Below are 20,580 nucleotides of genomic sequence, written 5' to 3'. Positions count from 1 at the left end.
ATCTTCGGTGTCACCTGTGCCCTAACCTCATTAACCTTAGGGCGCGAGATGATAATCCCAAGATAATTAAATTTTGGGATCCTTGTCATTGACTCCAAAACGCATATACTTCCTTTTTCATCCACTTCTTCAAAAAACTCCACTTTTCTATTATCCATCATGCTCTGGACCAGAACTCTGAATTCTCCACATTTTTGAATTTCGTGTCCCACCTTATGATGGAACTCACAATAATTTTGGGTTTCACCACCTCCCTCTGAATCAGAGACGATTAACCCTCTTCCTACCATTTCCTTCCAAACCTACTTCAAAGGGATTTTTACCTCAACAATGCTCTTATTGACCCTTCTCCCCACATTTTCACTCATCATGTTTACCCCACTATCAGTGTGATTGGGTAACGGATTTCCTGTACCAGATGCATCATCTACCTTGACAACGCCCATACTGATGAGCTTTTCAACAAGCTTTTTAAAAGCTGTACAATATTCTATGGAATGCCCCGTAATTCCTGCATGGTAATCGTATTGTGCATTCGCGTCATACCATTTGGGATAAGGAGGTTGTAAAGGGTCAAGTAAAAAGGGGAAACAACGTGTGCGTTGAATAAATTCTAATACAACTCCTTATATGACATTGGAATTGGTGTGAACTGAGACCTCTCAGTACTTGGCCTCGCACCAGATTCCTGTTTTGATGAGCCCTGTTGATTAGTCACTATCTTTCTAGGCTGATTCACCGTAATTGATTTACTGTATGTATTCACATTGTTCACCTTACTTTCTTTTTTCTTTGAGCCTTCCTGCTGTTATTCTCTCCAACATCAATCTTTCCACTCCTTATAACACTTTTAATCATCTCACCACTCTGACTATGTCAGAAAAGCTTTTTGTGGCACTTCCTAACATATGTGTAATGAATGGGGCTTTCAGCGTATTTATAAAGAGTATTATCATTTCTCTTTCAAGGAGCGGCGGTTGAACCTGAACTGCAACCTCCCTCCATCTCTGAGCGTACTGCCTGAAACCTTCATTCGACTTCTTCTCCATGTTTTGCAAGGTAATTCTATCGGGAACCATTTCTGCTACATGACTGTACTGCTTTATAAAAGCCTGTGCCAAATCCCTCCAGGAACTAATCCTAGCACGACTCAATTGATTATACCATTTAGATGCTGCCCCTGTGAGGCTATCCTGAAAGCAGTGTATCAAAAGTTGGTCATTATTGACATATCCAGTCATTCGCCTACAAAACATGGTGATGTGGGCTTCAGGGCAACTGGTCCCATTATACTTCTCGAACTCTGGCATCTTGAACTTGTAAGGGAGTACCAAGTCTGGAACCAAACTCAAATCCTTAGCATCAATCCTACCATATCTCTCAGTACTTTCCATTGCCTTGAACTTCTCTTCAACCCACTTCCACCTTTCTTCAAATTGCTTTGGCAATTTTTCTTTCACTTTTTCTTTTTCAACCGCCTCATCGAAATCGGGGATAACAGGATTGACAAGATTATTCTCAGGGCTAGAGCCTGATCCGACTTGGTAATTCATTGACCTCGAAGCATCGGCCTGAAATTGCTGAGGCCTAATTGTAATAGAAGATTTCCGCAGGTATACTTCAGCTTGGGGCTGCGCATGTGGGGGAGTAAAGCTTGGAGGATACAGGGGTCCGTCATCACCTTCCTCTTCGACATTAGCCATAGGGCTCTTTCCTTTATCCTTTCCTTCAGTCAACAGTCGCGTTAACTGTGTCATCATGCTCCCTTGAGATTCCATCATTTTGTCCATCATATTCTGTTGGATCTTCTCGAGCTGCTCTTGCATTTGCTGCTGAAGTTGATCCTGCATTTCTTTTTGATACTGTTCGAGCTTTTCTAATCTTTGGTCCATATCTTTTGATTTCTCCCGTGTACCGTAATAGTGTTGGGTTGACTGGTTAGCTTCCAGGTTAACTGAGGAATGGTTTTGATTAATTAGAACCCTTTAATAGTTTTTAATGCATATGATGCGATGTATGAAAATGAATAAAAAAACGTTAATTTTAATTTCAATTACTTTCAGAAAACTTTATTAGAAAATAAATCTCTTTAGATAGAATGAGCTACAAATAAGGCTTTGCCATAATACTCAAGACCTTAATCTTTTTAAGTAATGAGGCCAACTCTTGTCTCCGGTCTGACTCCAGTTCATATTTCACGCTCAATGTGTCGGCCTGTACTGCCAAAGCTTGTAAGTGATCTGCTACCTCCCGAATCTGAACCACAGCTTCTCCCATAACATGATCCCTGTTTCTAACTTGATTTTGGAAATAATGAAGTTGCTCATTCTGACGACCTTCCTTTGCCTCTAGATGCTCAATCCGAACCTCACAATTTCACAATGCTGCTTCTAACCCTTCTATTTTACTCTTCATCTCTTCAATCTTGCTTAGACTTGCCTTTAACTCTACTAAAGAATTTCGACTTCTATGTTGACGAAGAGAATTTTTTATAATATAACATATTTAGGCTGAATCCGAGGAAAAAAATCGTTACATAAGCTAATTTTTTAGCCTTGTATTTTTTTTAAATCCTCTCTTTTTGGGACCAATTTTCAGAGCTAGGCAAGAGACGCAGCCAATTAACAACTCTACAAATGACACACACCTTTGGTCCTTTAGCAATTCAATTACCTTCCTCATGTAAGGTTTGTTAGTGGGAAAGGAGGAAGTACATGTAAGAGCCACATTCAAAACTTTCTCAATTTCCTTGAAATCTAATGCTGATGGGCTCATCCTTGGATCAATAATCCGCGCTAGTTTTTGTAGCCATTTTCGACCCCTTTGGGGATGCTTATGATATAGCAAGCTCAGTGGAGTACCTCATTGGGTCTTCGTTCTAGCCAAATGACGAATCATTTGGCCTTTTCTTAGTAGTCGATTCTAGCAACACCAAATCAAAATTATACACATCACTCTTTTTGTCACTTAATAATTTTCAAGGGTAAATTACACTAAATGTGACTGAATTTTAGTTAATATTTCATTTTTTCCATTAATTTTTAAAACTTATAATACTGCCATTAATATCTATTACATTTATTGAACATGAATATGAATATTACTAGGCTTTCTCCTCTCCAACAAAATTCTTCTACCCATTGACCCGCTTCTAGGGGTGAGCATTCGATCGAATCGAATCGAAAATTTTTGAGTTAATCAAGTTTTCGAATATCATTTTATCATCCTAACTTTATTTGAAGTTTTCTCGAATCGAGTCGAGTGAGATGGAATTCGAATCGAATATATTTGTTTGAGTTAAATTTTAAAAAATAATTTTGGGTCCTTGTAACTGTTGTCACCCATCGTAATAAAATTTGTCCACCTTAATCAAATTTTTTATTAACTTTCATCACCTCATAATTTATTTATTAATTTTTTATATACTAGTTAGCTTATTTGTTTGCTTAGTTGTTTCAATTATCTTCAGATTCTTGTCACTATGTATTTTGGAATTAAAAAATATATTAAATATAAAAATATGATTTTTTAATAAAATTTATTTTAAAAATAAAATGTGAAATTGATACCAATATAAAATTTTAACACGAATATTTTATGGCATAATTAAGAATTCAATTTTAATATAAATATTCAATATGACTAAACATTTCAATAATATAAATAATATAAAATATGAAATTTTATTTAATTTAATAATATAAATAGTATATATAAATAAAATTATTACTATTTATGTTAAGTGATTTTTTTTGGATAATTTTAATTTTTTATTTGAGAGTAAAGGGTGAGAAGTAAAAGTTTAGGGGGAAAATAAAATGTTCTGGGGAATAAAAGTTTGAGGGAAAGTAAATAGGGGGAGTAAAATTTTGGAGGGAAAATATTAAAAAAAAATTTGGAGGGGGGAGGGTTTGGGGTAGATGGGAGGTGGGATGGGAAGAGAATAAAAGTTTTAGGGGGAAAGTGGGAGGGAATAAAAATTTTGGGGGAAAATAAAAGGTTTTGAGGGTTTTGGGGAGTAAAATTTTGAGAAAAAGTAAATGGAAGAGTAAAATTTTGGTGGGAAATGGATTTTGGGTAGATTGGGGGGTTGGGAGGAGAGGAAAGTAAAAGTTTTGGGGGGAAAGTAGGAAGGAGTAAAAGTTTTGAGGGAAAAGTAAAAAAATTTGGGAGTTTAGGGTAAAAATGTAAAATATTATAGTTTGATATTCGAATTATTCGAATTATTCGAATTCGAAAACTCAACTCGATTCGAACTCGAAATTCGAAAAAAAAAATCGAGTTGATTAGAATAACTCGATTAACTCGAATAACTCGATTCGTTTAACTCGAAATTCGAATTTTTTTTATTTTTTCGAGTTGAATCGAGTTTTGTTCACCCCTACCCGCTTCTGTGGTGCCCCATAAATTTTATTGGGCCACGTGTAAACTCATTTATTTTTAAATAAAATTTTGAGTCTACTTTTAACTTCTGTTAAACAATAAAAAAAAGGTTTGAGACAAATAAGGAAGAAGGAACGAGGTTAAAAGTAGATACAAAATTTTATATAAAAATATATGAATTTGCACGTGGTCCAACAAAATCCATGGAGCACATATAGAGGCAGGTAAATGGGGCAGGGGAAATCTTCTTCCCCTCCCTTTTTTTAAATACAAAAACTTATTTCTTTTGTTTTTTAATATTAAATCGGTTTTTTTTTTCTCTTTTCCCTTTCTTCTTCTCCTTCTTCTTTTCATCTTATTTCCCTTCTGCAGCAAACCTTAGCCGTTCATCACCGCCGATAGCTTTCCCCGGACACTAGAACTGGAGCAATTCACCCCATCGGATCAGCAACAATGGTTCTTTGTTAATAATTAAGCCGAGATAACCAATATTCTTTATTTAGATCTACTTCGATTCCAGCATAAGGTGAATTTGCCTAGAGTTGTAGATACGATGCTTTTATGTGAAGTAGGAATGCCTTGGATTGATATCCCGTTTAGCATGAACAAGCGATTAAAAAGTAAGTTCGTTGTAAAGCTTTTCGTGTGTGATTTTCCCCTAAAATGTACATTAATTAGTGACTGTTATTGTTTATAAAATAACTATCTGCAAATTTTTTAGTAATTGTTTTTCAAATTTTCTAGTAATGATATACCATTACCATTAACATTCACTTCGGGATGATCATAGAGTTGATTAATCAATTCAATTTTCAAATAACCTTGAGAATTTTGAAGTAATCATTCCTCATTGTTCAAAATGGTTCTCTTTCAAAGCTACCTAATTTAAGACATTTTGAATGATTTGTAAGCACAATTTTAAAATTGTCATTTCATAGATGAATGTTTTCCCCCAAAATGTCTTTATTTGACCCCAGCTTAGATAATCCTCATGTTCTACTTTATTTTTGGTTGATTAATTGAATTTTTTATTTTCATTTATATTACCAGAAAACTAGCTAGAAATGGAGAAGTCCTGTACTCTTCTTATTCACTTTGACAAAGGCACACTTGCAATTGCTAATGAGATTAAAGAAGCACCCGAAGGAAATCGCCAAATTTGATGAAAAGGCCAATTTTAAAGAAAAAATAGGGTAATGAGCTTGTTTCTCTTATATTTAGGGGAACGGGTAAACTCTGTAGGACGCATTTTTTGTCAGATGGTTAAATATATGTGATTTTAATTTTTTATTTAATGATGTTTCAAGTTATTTTTTAATTTATATTTTTAATTAATAAATATATTTTTTTCAAAATTTTTTATTTTTAATTCATCTTTTTAATTAATAAGTCTTTTATTTATAAAACCAAAAATTATTTCAAATTATATAATAAAAAATATATTTTTGATAAAATTGATATTTATCATTATGTCAAATATATTTTATTTTTTTAAAAAATCAACTAATTATTTTGATACATTTTTCTTTATATATAATATTTATATGTAAAATATTTTTTTTTCACATATATTGTAGGTATGGTGATTTCTAATATTATAAAATCAAATAATTATTTCAAATATCATTATTATTTTTATATGTAAAATATTTCAAATATCATTGTCTTTTAATCTGCATTGTGGGTATGATATTTCAAATATTTTTGCGTGTGGAATATTTCAATTAATTATTTTAAATATCATTATGTTTATACATTAAATATTTCAAATAATTATTTCTGTTGACACCATTTTTTTTGTTAAAATGGGGTCGACATGGATTTTGAAAACGAAAACGAAAATGGAAGTCGCCACCAATCTTTTTTGATGAGGTGTGATCGGATCACCTCGAAAAACGATTGTTTTAATAGACGATTTGCTTTTATTAAAACAATGCTTTTTGGTTTGCGAAATTCAGAAAAAACAGGTTCGGGAGTCGATTACGTACGAGGAAGGATTAGCACCCTCGATACGCCCAAAATTGGTACATAGTTGATTACTTAATGTCTTGGTGTCGAAAATTAAAAACTTGAAAAGAATTTAAAAATACGATCCCTTTTTATATTGTGTTATTTTAAAATTAATGGAATAAATCAAAATGGAAAATGCCTCCTTATCTCGAAGTAACAAGATGTCACATCCAGTAAGTTAGGACACGACACCTCGTATTTTTGAGAGTAAGCTTGCATTTTATTTTTTTATTTAAACCTCGTTTATTTTAATTTTAAAAGGATATTCGATTATTTAGGTTAACGCGAGAAAAATCGAAACCCAGTAAGTTAGGGCACGACTTCTCGAATTTCTAAATACGGAATATTGCCTTTATTATTTTTGAAAAATCATCGTCTCGAGAAAACAACGCGTCATATCCAATGCGTTAGGACACAACGTATTGAATTCCCGATAATGAGCTTTTTATTTATGTTTTTTTGATTAAAGAGGATTCTCGATTATTTAGATTCAACGAAAAAAATTAGAACCCAGCACACTAGGGCCCAATTCTCTCAAAGATCCCAAGTATCGAGAATTGCCTTTATTTCCAAAAATTTTTATTTTGAGTATTGTCTTTATTTCCAAAAATTTCTATTTTTTACTAATTTGGGTAAAAATCGATGTGATGTTAAATTGATGTATGAATAAATGATTACGTTGATGAATGACAATAATATTAAAATACGAATAAACAATTCATAGTACACATAATGGCAATAAGCATGCAACATAAATTATTTAAAGACTAGCATTAATAGTCAAAGACGAATAAATTAAATAACATATATAACAATTTCAAGATGAGTAGTACAAAGCAAAATAGAACAAATAAAATGCAGGATAGTTTTAAAAGATAATAAATAAATTTTGAACAAATAATGTGAAAGAAAAGGAAATATTTTAAAAATATGTATATGCAAAACAGTTTAAAATAAATAACAATTTAAAATAAATGATTTACAAGAATAAATAAAAACAGGCTTCAAAAATATATGGTATATAAAAATTTAAAGTGAATATTAATAGTTTAAAACAAATAAACAAAAGACCTACGACAAATTTCTTTGGAATATACATACGTGGGAATTTAAAAGAATATACACATATAATGATTTAAAATGGATAATATATTAAAAGAATTAAATAAATAACATGCAAAAATAGTTTATAATAAATGATAAATAAGAAGTTTAAAACAAATAATAACAAAGGAAAATAAAAAAATAAAATAAATAAATAAATAAATAAATAAAGATCTTAAAATGGACCTGGGGTGATACTGAAACCCAAACTAGAATCTGGGGGTTTAAACCGTAAATGATTGGAAGGTTATAAGGGACTGAACTGCGACATGCTCAAAGCATGAGGGACCTTTAGGGAGATATTCCCCACCCCAAAACGTAGTGAGAGTCTGCGCATGGTCCCAGGACCAGATTGAAACAGACGCCAAATTTGCAGCCCAAATAAAAAAAAAAACAAAGTCAGATTTATAGCGCAAGATGGAGGGACTAAATGCATAAATTACCCATTAGGGCAAAGCATGCGCAGATCTCCCCCATCAAACGGCGCCGTTTCATGATTTAAATAAATAGAGAAAAAAAGGAAAAAAAAACATTTCTGTTTCAGTTTAAAAAAAAACAGAGAGTCCCTCTAATCTCTCTCTCTCAGCCTTTCCAAATCCGGCCAATAAGGCCATTGCCACGCACCGCCGTGACCGCCTTGGACGGTGGCCGTCGCTGCGCATAGGGGCTACTTTAAGCCTCGTTTCAGATCCTGTACGAAGGCCACGTTTTTGGTTCGATGGCTGCGAAGAAAAAGCTTCCACCCCGCCCTTATGAGTCGACTTCAGCGACGGAGAGGCCTCCGACGACATGACCGACGGGCGTTCCAGTTATTTCCTTTTGCTCCTCTTATTAATAGGTTTTTTTAAAAAAAAAACAGATTTGTAAAAGATAAATAAAATGAGTAAATGAATCGAAAGAAAAAAGATGAAAAACAACAACCTTTTGGTTCTCTTTAAATTTTTATTTCTTTGATGTGCCTTTTTTACATAGAAAATTGAAGAAGATTACAAAGGTTAGACTTTGGCTTTTATAGCCAGATACAACTATTCATATCTATTGTTTTTGATTTTTTTTGCCATTTGTTTTCTTCTCTCTGCTACGTGTTTATTGCTCTTTGCAGATGACAGAGGTGTCAGAGCATGCGGAGGAGAGGCAGCTAGGAGCGGCAGTAGCCAAGCATGGCAGAGGAGGTGAAACGGTGCTGGGGTAGCAGCATGCGGCGCCCTAGGGTTTGTTGCTGAAATTTTGCTGAAAAATATTTTAGATTTTGGGCTTGTAAATGTTTTGGGCTTGTTGGGTTTTTATTTATTATTGGGCCGGGCAAAATGGCCTATAACAGCTGCCCCTCTTTGCTCATTGTCGTGTAACGGGAATGAAGCAAGGATTTCAAAAAGGCCAATTTTGCCCGGTCTTGCCGAGTCTTGACTTCTTTAGGTGTTTCTTTTCTTCAAGTAGCTTCATTCCAATCTACTGTGTCTTGTTGCTTTGATCCATTTTATAGTATCTTTAGAGAGATATGACTTTAATCTACTCTGTTGCAAATCCATGGGGATGGGATTTTTGGTTTTAGTCTGCTCCACTGCAACTTCAGGGAGATAAGACTGTAATATTCAATCTATTCCACTGCTACCTAGGGAGATAGAACTACCGGCTTCAATATACTCCACTGTAATCTCAGGGAGGTAAAATCCTCCATCTTCGACCTGCTCCACTATTGCTTAGGGAGATAAGATCTGTAATCTTCAATCTATTCCACTGATGCCTAGAGAGATAGAACTACCGGCTTCAATGTACTCTACTGTAATCTCAAGGAGGTAAAATCCGCCATCTTCGATCTACTCCACTACTGCTTAGGGAGATAAGATCTGTAATCTTTAATCTATTTTACTGTTGCCCAGGGAGATAGAACTACCGGCTTCAATGTACTCCATTGTAATCTCAGGGAGGTAAAATCCACCATCTTCGATCTGCTCCACTACTGCTTAGGGAGATAAGATCTGTAATCTTCAATCTATTCCACTGCCAACCAGGGAGATAGAATTATCGACTTCAATGTACTCCACTGTAGTCACAGGGAGGTAAAATCTGCCATTTTCAATCTGCTCCACTACTGCTTAGGGAGATAAGATCTGTAATCTTCAATCTATTCCATTGCCAACCAGGGAGATAGAATTATCGGCTTCAATGTACTCCACCGTAATCTCAGGGAGGTAAAATCCGCCATCTTCGACCTGTTCCACTACTACTTAGGGAGATAAGATCTGTAATCTTCAATCTATTCCACTGCCAACCAGGGAGATAGAATTATCGGCTTCAATGTACTCCACTGTAGTCACAGGGAGGTAAAATCTACCATCTTTAATCTGCTCCACTACTACTTGGGGAGATAAGATCTATAATATTCAATCTATTCCACTGCCAACCAGGGAGATAGAGTTATCGGCTTCAATGTACTTCACCGTAATCTCAGGGAGGTAAAATTCGCCATCTTCGACCTGCTCCACTACTGCTCAGGGAGATAAGATTTGTGGTTCTGTCTGCTCCACTACTGCTTAGGGAGATAAGACTTGAGGCGATCTACTCCACTACTGCTTAGGGAGATAAGATTTGTGGTTCTGTCTGCTCCACTACTGCTTAGGGAGATAAGACTTGATGCGATCTGCTCCACTACTGCTTAGGGAGATAAGATCTGTTGTTCTGTCTTCTCCACTATTGCTTAGGGAGATAAGACTTGAGGCGATCTACTCCACTACTGCTTAGGGAGATAAGATCTGTGGTTCTGTCTGCTCCACTACTGCTTAGGGAGATAAGACTTGATGCGATCTGCTCCACTACTGCTTAGGGAGATAAGATCTGTTGTTCTGTCTACTCCACTACTGCTTAGGAAGATAAGACTTGAGGCGATCTGCTCCACTACTGCTAAGGGAGATATGATCTGTGATGTATAGCTTCAATCTTTTTAAACTGCAATGTCGGGGAACCGGATTCGCCGTTGTAGCTTCAATCTGTTCCACTGTACTGCCAGGGAAGTAAGATTCGCCGTTGCGGCTTCAATCTTTTTAATTGCAATGTCGGGGAACAAGATTCACCGTCGTATCTTTAATCTTCTCTATTGCATCACCAGAGAGATAAGGTTTGATATGATCTGCTCTACTGCAACTTCAGAGAGATAAGATCTGTTTTCTTCGATCTACTTCGCCACCAGTATGGGAAGACAAGATCTACATCTTCGATTCACTTCCTAACAATATAGGAAGACAGGACCTGCTATCTTCGATCTACTTCACGCCAATACATGAAGACAAGATCTGTTTTCTTTGATCTACTTCTCCACCAGTATGGGAAGACAAGATCTGCATCTTCGATCTACTCCGCCACCAATATGGGAAGACAAGATCTGTATCTTCGATCCACTTCCTACCAATATAGGAAGACAGGATCTGCATCTTCGATCCACTTCATACCAATATAGGAAGACAGGATCTGCTATCTTCGATATACTTCACGCCAATACATGAAGACAAGATCTGTTTTAATGACTTCAATCCATCCCACTGCAACTTCAGAGGTATAGGATCCGTTTCTTTGATCTGTTCTCTAGGGAACATGACTTGCAAAATCCATTTCATGGACCTATTTATGCCTAGTGTTTAGGATGACATGATCAGAATGAATCAAATGCTCCTAACTAGATGTGTATGTATGATATTTGTAGAATGTCATGAGAATGATCCAATTTTAATGCTTAGAGTTGTCATTCCTCATTGTTCATCAAGGTTCCATCGCTAATGCCTTCTTGGTCAGTCGGTATCTTTGACAGAAAAACCAAAAAAATAGTCGCAATTTAGACAATTCTTTCTCTAATGCTTCTAACCCTTAAATTGGTTAGTTCTAAACAATAGCCCTGTTTCAAGTCCTCGTACTATTTAGAAGTTTTCAGAGTAATATGCAGAACTCCTTCTTCTTGAATATTATCAGTCCAGTAATCGTTATTTCTATGAAAAATACTTGAAAAAGATTATCAAAATGGACAAGATGAAATTTTGTTGAGAGTAAATGCTCGAAATGAATGAATCAATCAAGATAGCAAATTTTGCTAGAATAAAAAAATGAGAAATAAATTAATCAAGATGGTGTATTTTGCCAAAATACAAAAATGGAAATAGGTGCCCCAGGTATCGCAGCATGAGCTTTTCTACCCCAAACATCCTGAGGACCCTTTTGAACTTGATATGTGTTTAGAAGTCCTAGAAGACTTTGTTGATGCCCCAAGATGTAGCATCTCTCATTCTTATTAATTCGGAGAGGACAAGACTACCACATGCCCCACCTGTTGGATCGCCGGCACCCCTACAGCGCAGCGGAAAAATTTAATAATCGGCGACCCTAACCACGGATCCATGTGTGAGGAACGGATCGGGGTGAAAAGGGTTACGAAATTACCTAATGCTATTCTGAGTAGACAACAACTTCTCAACAACGTGTAGTCTGATCTACAGTCGAACTAAGCCGCAATCTATCGAGACTCCGACCTCTACGTGATCCACCCAGTTGACTACGAATAGAAGAAATCCCCAAAACAGTTTTGAGAGTGAATTTTCTTTGACGTCTGCTAGACCAAAACAAAGAAAAATGGGATACTTATATCCTTATTATTTATTTTTTAGGGTTTTTATTTATGAATTAAAATAAATATAATAATATTTTAAACCAAAAATTATAATTACATTAATTATAATATAATTTCGGTAAACCATATATTTATTTGAATTCATATGCTAACCTCATTATGTGTACAACAACCTTGTACATAATGTGCAGTCCAATATGTTGTTCTCTAACACACACATTCATGCATCGATTCTGATATTCCATATCAATGATAACTCTTTATCATCAATCAACTACATGTTAGTCTTAATGCATTATTGTTGTCCTATCCAACAATAATACTTGACTAAGGATCTTTTAAGAATAATCATATTATTCTTAGGACATTATTAGAAAACAGTTTATTTATACACACAGAAAAGAAACTGAAATAATAATGGTAACGCCTTATATTAATAAACATGATAAATCAAGTATGTTATTACAACCATCTCATGATTGATCTTTGGGCATACTCTAACAATCTCCCACTAGCACTAAGACCAATCACTTATATATCTAATACCAAGTCACTAAGTGTGACGATCATGCTTCTGCTGTGTCAGAGGCTTGGTCAAGGGGTCAGCAATGTTATCATCTGTAGGTACTCTGCATATCTCTACATCCCCTCGATCGATAATCTCTCGAATAAGATTATAGCGCCTAAGTATATGTTTGGATCGCTGGTGAGATCTAGGTTCTTTAGCTTGTGCAATGGCTCCATTATTATCACATAAGAGTTCTATAGCATCCGATATGCTAGGCACAACCCCTAGTTCAGTAATAAACTTTTTGATCAAAACTGCTTCTTTTGCTGCCTCACTGGCTGCAATATACTCGGCCTTTGTTGTAGAATCGGCTACTGTACTTTGCTTTGAACTCTTCCAGCTCACAGCACCACCATTAAGGCAAAACACAAAACCTGATTGTGATCGAGAATCGTCCTTATTGATTTGGAAGCTGGCATCAGTATAACCTTTTACACTTAACTCTTCCTCACCTCCACATATTAGAAAAGTATCCTTAGTCCTTCTCAAGTACTTAAGGATATTCTTGACTGTGGTCCAGTGACATTCACCAGGATCTACTTGGTATCTGCTCGTCATACTTAAGACATATGAGATATCTGGACGGGTACATAACATGGCATACATGATAGATCTAATAGCGGAAGCATATGGAATTTTACTCATGCGTTCTCTCTCTTGTGGAGTTGAATGACACATTTCCTTCGAGAGTGAAATACCATATCTCATAAGTAGGAATCCTATCTTAGATTCTTCCATACTGAACCTTTTCAGTACTTTATCTATGTATGTACTTTGGCTTAGACCTAATAGTCGTATTGATCTATCTCTATAGATCTTTACTCCTAAGATGTAAGTGGCTTCGCCCAAGTCCTTCATGGAAAAACAACTTCCTAACCAAGTCTTAATAGACTGCAGGGTAGGTATGTCATTTCCTATGATAAGTATGTCATCCACATACAGTACCAAGAATGTAATAGTGCTCCCACTAACTTTCTTGTAAACACATGGCTCATCTTCATTTTTGATAAAACCAAACTCTTTGATTGCATCATTAAAACGAAGATTCCAACTTCGAGAAGCTTGCTTTAATCCATAAATGGATCTTTGTAGCTTACATACCTTTCCAGCATCCTTTGGATTGTCAAAACCTTCAGGTTGTGTCATGTACACATCCTCTTCAAGTTTCCCATTAAGGAAAGCTATTTTGACATCCATCTGCCAGATTTCATAGTCATGAAATGCAGCTATAGCAAGCAAGATCCTGATGGATTTAAACATAGCTATAGGAGAAAAAGTTTCATCATAGTCAACACCATGAACTTGGCGAAACCCTTTAGCGACTAATCGCCCATTGTATGTTTGTACATTACCATCCATGTTTGTTTTCTGTTTGAAAACCCACTTGCACCCTATGGGCTTAACCCCTTCGGGTGGGTCAACCAAAGTCAATACTTGGTTTTCATACATGGAATCCATCTCAGATCTCATGGCTTGAAGCCATTTCTTAGAGTCTGGGCTCGTCACCGCTTCTTGATAAGTCCTAGGCTCATCTTGATCTATAAGTAAAAAATCACCATGCGTTGTAATGAGAAATCCATATCTCTAGGGTGCTTGGCGTTCTCTTAAAGATCTACGCGGTGGTTGTGTTTCTACAGCAATTACTTGTTCCTCAATCCCTTGTGGAACTTGCTGTTGTTCTATCTCTGGTTAAGTGGTATTTTGCGATTCTTGAACTTCATCAAGTTCAATCTTTTTCCCACTTCCTTTTCTAGAAACAAATTCTCTCTCTAGGAAGACACCAGTCCGAGCAACAAGTATTTTGTTCTCAGTGGGATTAAAGAAATACTGGGACGTTTAACATAAGCTTCGCAACCCTAAATTTTCATAAAAGAAATACTGGGGCGTTTCTCAGTCCACATCTCATATGGTGTCTTTTGAACCGATTTAGATGGAACACGATTTAGTGTGAAAGCAGCTGTCTCAAGTGCATGTCCCCAAAAAGAAGTCGGCAGATCAGCATGACTCATCATGGATCGAACCATGTCTAACAAAGTTTGATTTCTTCTTTCAGAAACTCCATTCCATTGAGGAGTATCAGGAGGAGTAAGTTGTGAGACAATCCCACATTGCTTCAAAAGATCATCAAACTCTAAGCTCATATACTCCCCACCTCGATTAGATCGTAGTGTCTTGATAGTTTTTCCTAGTTGATTTTGTACTTCATTTTTTAATTCCTTGAACTTTTCAAGGGATTCAGACTTATGGCGCATGAGATAGACATACCCATATCTACTGAAATCATCAGTGAAAGTAATGAAGTAGTGAAATCCTCCTCTAGCCTGTGTATTTATTGGCCCACATACATCAGAATGTATTAAGCCCAATAAATCACTAGCTCGTTCACTTTTACCAGTAAAAGGAGATTTAGTCATTTTTCCCAATAAGCAAGATTCACATACATCAATTTGTTCAAAAAAAAATGAATCCAAGAGACCATCTTTATGGAGCTTGGATATGCGTTCCTCACTTATGTGGCCCAAACGACAATGCCATAGATAAGTTTGATTTGAGTCATTTATTTTTGGTCTTTTAGTATTTATGTTGTAGATGGGATTTGTTTGATCTAAAATATAGAGGCCATTAATCAATTGTGCCGAACCATAGTAAACATTATTGAGATAAAAGGAACAACAATTATTCTTAATAATTATCTCAAAACCAATTTTGTCTAAACAAGAAATTGAAATAATGTTTTTAGTCAAACTGGGCACACAATAACAATCCTCTAAACATAAACCAAGTCCACTAGGCAAAGATAAATTATATGTTCCTATAGCTAATGCAGCAACTTTTGCTCCATTTCCAACTCGTAGGTCCACATCTCCTCTAGCCAAATTCTTACTCCTTTCCAGTCCCTGTACAGAAGTACAAATGTGAGAACCACAACCAGTATCTAATACCCATGAAGTAGTAGTTGATAAATTAATATCAATAACATAAATACCTGAAACAGACGTTCCGCTTATTTTGGTCTTCTTGACTTCCTCAAGATAGATAGGGCAGTTCCGCTTCCAATGTCCAGTTACACCACAATGAAAACAGTTTCCTTCCTTAGCCACCCCTCTTTTAGGTTTCAATGCAGCCTTAACTTTTCTAGGCTTGGGCCTACCTTTTCCCTTAGGCTTTGTCTGAACTTTGGCCTTTCCCTTGCCCTTATTATTACGGACCATCAGTATAGGCTTGGGTCCAACCTTTTTCATGTTGCCTTCAGCAGTTCGTAACATACTGAGCAACTGTGGCAGAGTCTTATCAATTTCATTCATATTGAAATTGAGGACAAACTGGCTATAGCTATCCGGCAACGATTGCAGAATAACATCAGTGGCCAACTCTTGGCTCAATGGAAACCCAAACTTAGACAGGCTTTCAATATAGCCAATCATCTTAAGGACATGAGGTCCTACTGGGCTTCCTTCAGCCAGCTTACATTGGAATAAGGCTTTAGAGATATCGAACCGCTCTTGCCGTGCTTGCCCCTGATAAAGTTCTTTCAGGTGCTCAATCATTTCATAAGCAACCATGTCCTCATGTTGCTTCTGAAGCTCAGGATTCATAGTGGCAAGCATAAGACATCCAACGTCTACCATGTCATCGAGATGCTTCCTATAAGCATCTCTATCAGCCCTCGAGGAATTAGCGGGTGGTTCGTTAGGAACTAGTTGTTCAATGACATATAATTTTCGTTCTTGTTTGAGGACAATCCTCAAGTTACGGAACCAGTCAAGAAAATTTAAACCATTCAACTTGTCCTTCTCAAGGACCGATCGTAATGATAGTGTATTTGTGTTTGCAGCCATAATATATCTACAACAATGAAATTATGCGTGTAAAAATTTATCAAATTTATATCAATCATTAAAAGGACTTAATTAAATGATGTTCCCACTATTTTATTACAAAACTAATACCCTCGTAGATTAGTTTCGGAAAGACTTTCTCGAAAAGTATTTCAAGTGGGTTAAGGATCCATATTTCACCTCCTCTTAAGTCAGCTTTGGCTTTACTCTCAAGATTACGGTTATCTAGGTAAGCAACACTTTGCTAATTACATCATATGTAATTCCTAAAATTTGGTAAACAACTCTTGTTCTAATCATCTTATGATTTATCCAAATTACTCGCCTCTAGGTTTCTAATCCTATTAGAATAACCTAGTTAAGTCATTAACCAATTTTAACCAGCAAATATCACTTGTTTATTCTTCGTGTTTAACCAAGATAAATACTAGTACTTCGCTTTAGCAGAACCTACACAGTATTGATCGAGGCCTTAACGAGAGCAAAATTGGAAGGCTATGTTGACTTAATATTTTAATAGAGGGATTTTATTAAGATCATTCCATCTTTCCAATTATGGTTTACTTTAGTCCATTTAGCCATTTAATTGATCTCATCAATTAATGTGGTTCAATATTATCAAATTTTAACATGCTTAAAATTTGGCATACTTTTGATATCCATAGCATCTCATACATGAATAAAGCAATAAATAAATGCGATAGTTATAGCCCATAAACTAAGGTGGCACAACCCAAGCCAATGGGTGAACCAAAAGGAAACCTAAATGTGTAAGCCGGTTTTCAAGCTATCAGTCTAGACTTGTTGGCCCATCTTCCTTCTCGGCTAGCCCACAGCAACTCTTGCAGATTACAATATGTAGAAACTCGTTTTACATACGAGGGAGTAAGATTAGAAGAGAAATACAAGAGAATAGTAGCAAGGCACGACACGCAGGCCGTATTTATAAAATTACAACCTTTTATCAAATGGGCTGCCGGGCTATAACTATGCATTTCAAACACCGTGCATATCAAAAATAGCATACATAAATAAACACTTTTGTTAAGGTGTATTAAAACATATCCTTTCAACTTTTATGGCCCATCAAGTTTTATTTATTAAAAAAAACATACTTTAAGAAGATGGGGGCTGAGGTGGTGGAGGGAGCGGGCCCATTCAAACCTCACGATTCGATAACTGTTACCGACAAAATCGTGTTTTCGGGATTTTAATCCCTGAGGTTTCATGCCGGAACAACCCTTTTTCCGCTAACCAGTTAACTCTTACTGGAAACTGTCAACACCACCGTCGCACCATCATAGACCTATTAACACTTAACAGTAATAACATAAAACTGATTAGGCCATAACACCATGATTAACAATTAATCCATTGTCAAAAGGAATGATTATCTGGTTACTGTTAAACGATTTAAACAGTCAGAAATTTAATAAAATTGAAGCATGCATCTCATACAATTGCATCACCCAAGTATTTAAACCCGAGTCCGTGTCACACAAGTGGCTCTGATACCACTGTTGGATCGCCGGCACCCCTACGGCGCAGTGGAAAAATTTAATAATCGGTGACCCTAACCACGGATCCATGTGTGAGGAACGAATCGGGGTGAAAAGGGTTACGAAATTACCTAATGCTGTTCTGAGTAGATAGCAACTTCTCAACAACGTGTAGTCTGATCTACAGTCGAACTAAGCCGCAATCTATCAAGACTCCGACCTCTACGTGATCCACCCAGTTGACTACGAACGGAAGAAATCCCCAAAACGGTTTTGAGAGTAAATTTTCTTTGACGGCTGCTAGACCAAAACAAAGAAAAACGGGATACTTATATCCTTATTATTTATTTTTTAGGGTTTTTATTTATGAATTAAAATAAATATAATAATATTTTAAACCGAAAATTATAATTACATTAATTATAATATAATTTCGGTAAACCATATATTTATTTGAATTCATATGCTAACCTCATTATGTGTACAACAACCTTGTACATAATGTGTTGGAAATCAAATTAAATTAATTCTATAATTAATTTAATTCAAGTGACACCTAAAAACAATACCAACCCTGGTTTATTTCGTTCATTTTAACTATAGGGTGTGACCTTGTAGGTTCTTGTAACGTTAGCAGTAATACTAGAACAATTCCAATGTTACAAACAATGAGTGGCATCTAGCAATGCATCATTGCTACCTAAGTCACAAGAGATCATGATTCCACATAACCTTTTATGATTAACCTTTTATGCAATAATCCTTAAGTCCTTTATCTCTGGATTGGACACAAGTCATGGAATAGTCACACTTGTATACTCCATTCCATGTTCCTTGATATTTAAGCAGACTACGATATACAAATAAGTATGACATCTCATATCAACTTATTTGAGCATGGCCATGCATTTCTAGTCTCACTTAATCAAGTGGCCTAAGATATTACTCCCATTATGTATGAGGGACTTATTCTATATTGACCAACCATATCCCTCTACATCGATTGTGGTATATCCAACACCAGCCTTTATAGAACAACCAGTTACGGTGTACGTTTGACTGTATCAAAATATACTACTCACGATGTTGGGATTATGATGATCTCAAGTCTGAGGATCATATACATATTAATCACTATGAGTAATGTCGTGACAATTACATAATAATCCAAGAAACATACTCATAATGGGTCAGTCCAATATGTTGTTCTCTAACACACACATTCATGCATCGATTCTGATATTCCATATCAATGATAACTCTTTATCATCAATCAACTACATGTTAGTCTTAATGCATTATTGTTGTCCTATCCAACAATAATACTTGACTAAGGATATTTTAAGAATAATCATATTATTCTTAGGACATTATTAGAAAACAGTTTATTTATACACACAGAAAAGAAACTGAAATAATAATGGTAATGCCTTATATTAATAAACATGATAAATCAAGTATGTTATTACAACCATCTCATGATTGATCTTTGGGCATACTCTAACGCCACCTTCGATCAAAATTTGAACTGCCCATTCCTGGGTTTTCAATTCAAAACCCCTTTGGTCTCAAGGCGCCCTTTGCGGGTTTTCACCTTGGCCTCTCCTTTTTCTTTTTTCATTCTTCTTTTCTTTTCTTTTTTCTTTTCGTTTCTTTTTTCGAGTGAAGTATTTATTGCTTGAATTAGAATTCTCAAGATTAGGCAGGTTCTTGCCATCCATCTTGGTTAATATCAATGCTTTTTCAGATAAGGCTTTCAACATAAGGTCCTTTTCAGTTTGGAATCCACTTTCTTCTAAAGTCCCCTTTGTATGGGAAGGATATTCTTTGATATCAGGTCCCCCTCATGGAATTCTCTGGAGCAAACCTTTTTTGGTGAACTCGTATCATTCGCTTTTGGTACATCTGACCATGACGGATAGCTTTCAACCCTTACTCTTCGATAAAATTTAACTGATTATATCGGGCTTTGATCCATTCTGCTTCATCCAACTTCAACTCTGACAAGACTCGAAGGGAAGAAATATCACCTTTGATGGGTAAGACTGCCTCTATTCCATATACCAATGAGAAATGAGGTGCCCCAGTAGAGGTTTTTTGTTTTTTTTCTTTTGTTCTTTTTTTCTTTTTGTGTTTTTGGTTTTTTTTGCCTCCACTGAACCGTTCATTTTGGGGCGACATGGTGTCAATCTTGAACAGACTGCAAACTTCTGATGTCGTGTGGTTGTTCAAATTCAATGCATTGTCTAATATGATCCTTTTTGGCATTCAATATTGACATTTGATTCTTCAAGAAATTTGCTGATTCTCAGCTTTGTGATATCGGCATATGAAGCAGCTTTTACCCACTTAGTGAGGTAATTGACGACCATAAAGATGAATCGATGACCGCCAGAAGCTTTTGGCGAGGTCAGCCCAATGACATCCATGCCCCTCATAGAGAAAGTCAATGGAAAAGTCATAACATGAAGAGATAAATGAAGCACATAAATATTGTCTCCGTAAATTTGGCCCTTGTGGCGTTTCTTGGTATAACTGATTCAATCCCCTTCCTTGGTGGACCAG

General features: G+C 35.9%; 1 long non-coding RNA gene across 1 annotated transcript; it reads left to right on the top strand.

Annotated features, from left to right (window-relative positions):
* Positions 1-4,567: 4,567 nt before the first annotated feature.
* LOC121224084 (uncharacterized) lies at positions 4,568-5,678 on the top strand. Its single transcript, XR_005921561.1, has 2 exons — positions 4,568-5,003; positions 5,434-5,678. It is a non-coding gene; the product is annotated as an uncharacterized lncRNA (long non-coding RNA).
* The last annotated feature ends 14,902 nt before the right edge of the window (positions 5,679-20,580 follow it).

Source organism: Gossypium hirsutum, chromosome D12, assembly GCF_007990345.1.
Source record: "Gossypium hirsutum isolate 1008001.06 chromosome D12, Gossypium_hirsutum_v2.1, whole genome shotgun sequence".
In the NCBI taxonomy this organism is placed as follows: Eukaryota; Viridiplantae; Streptophyta; class Magnoliopsida; order Malvales; family Malvaceae; genus Gossypium; species Gossypium hirsutum.
Note: the sequence above shows the minus strand (reverse complement) of the source record. Positions and strands in the feature narration are given on the sequence as shown.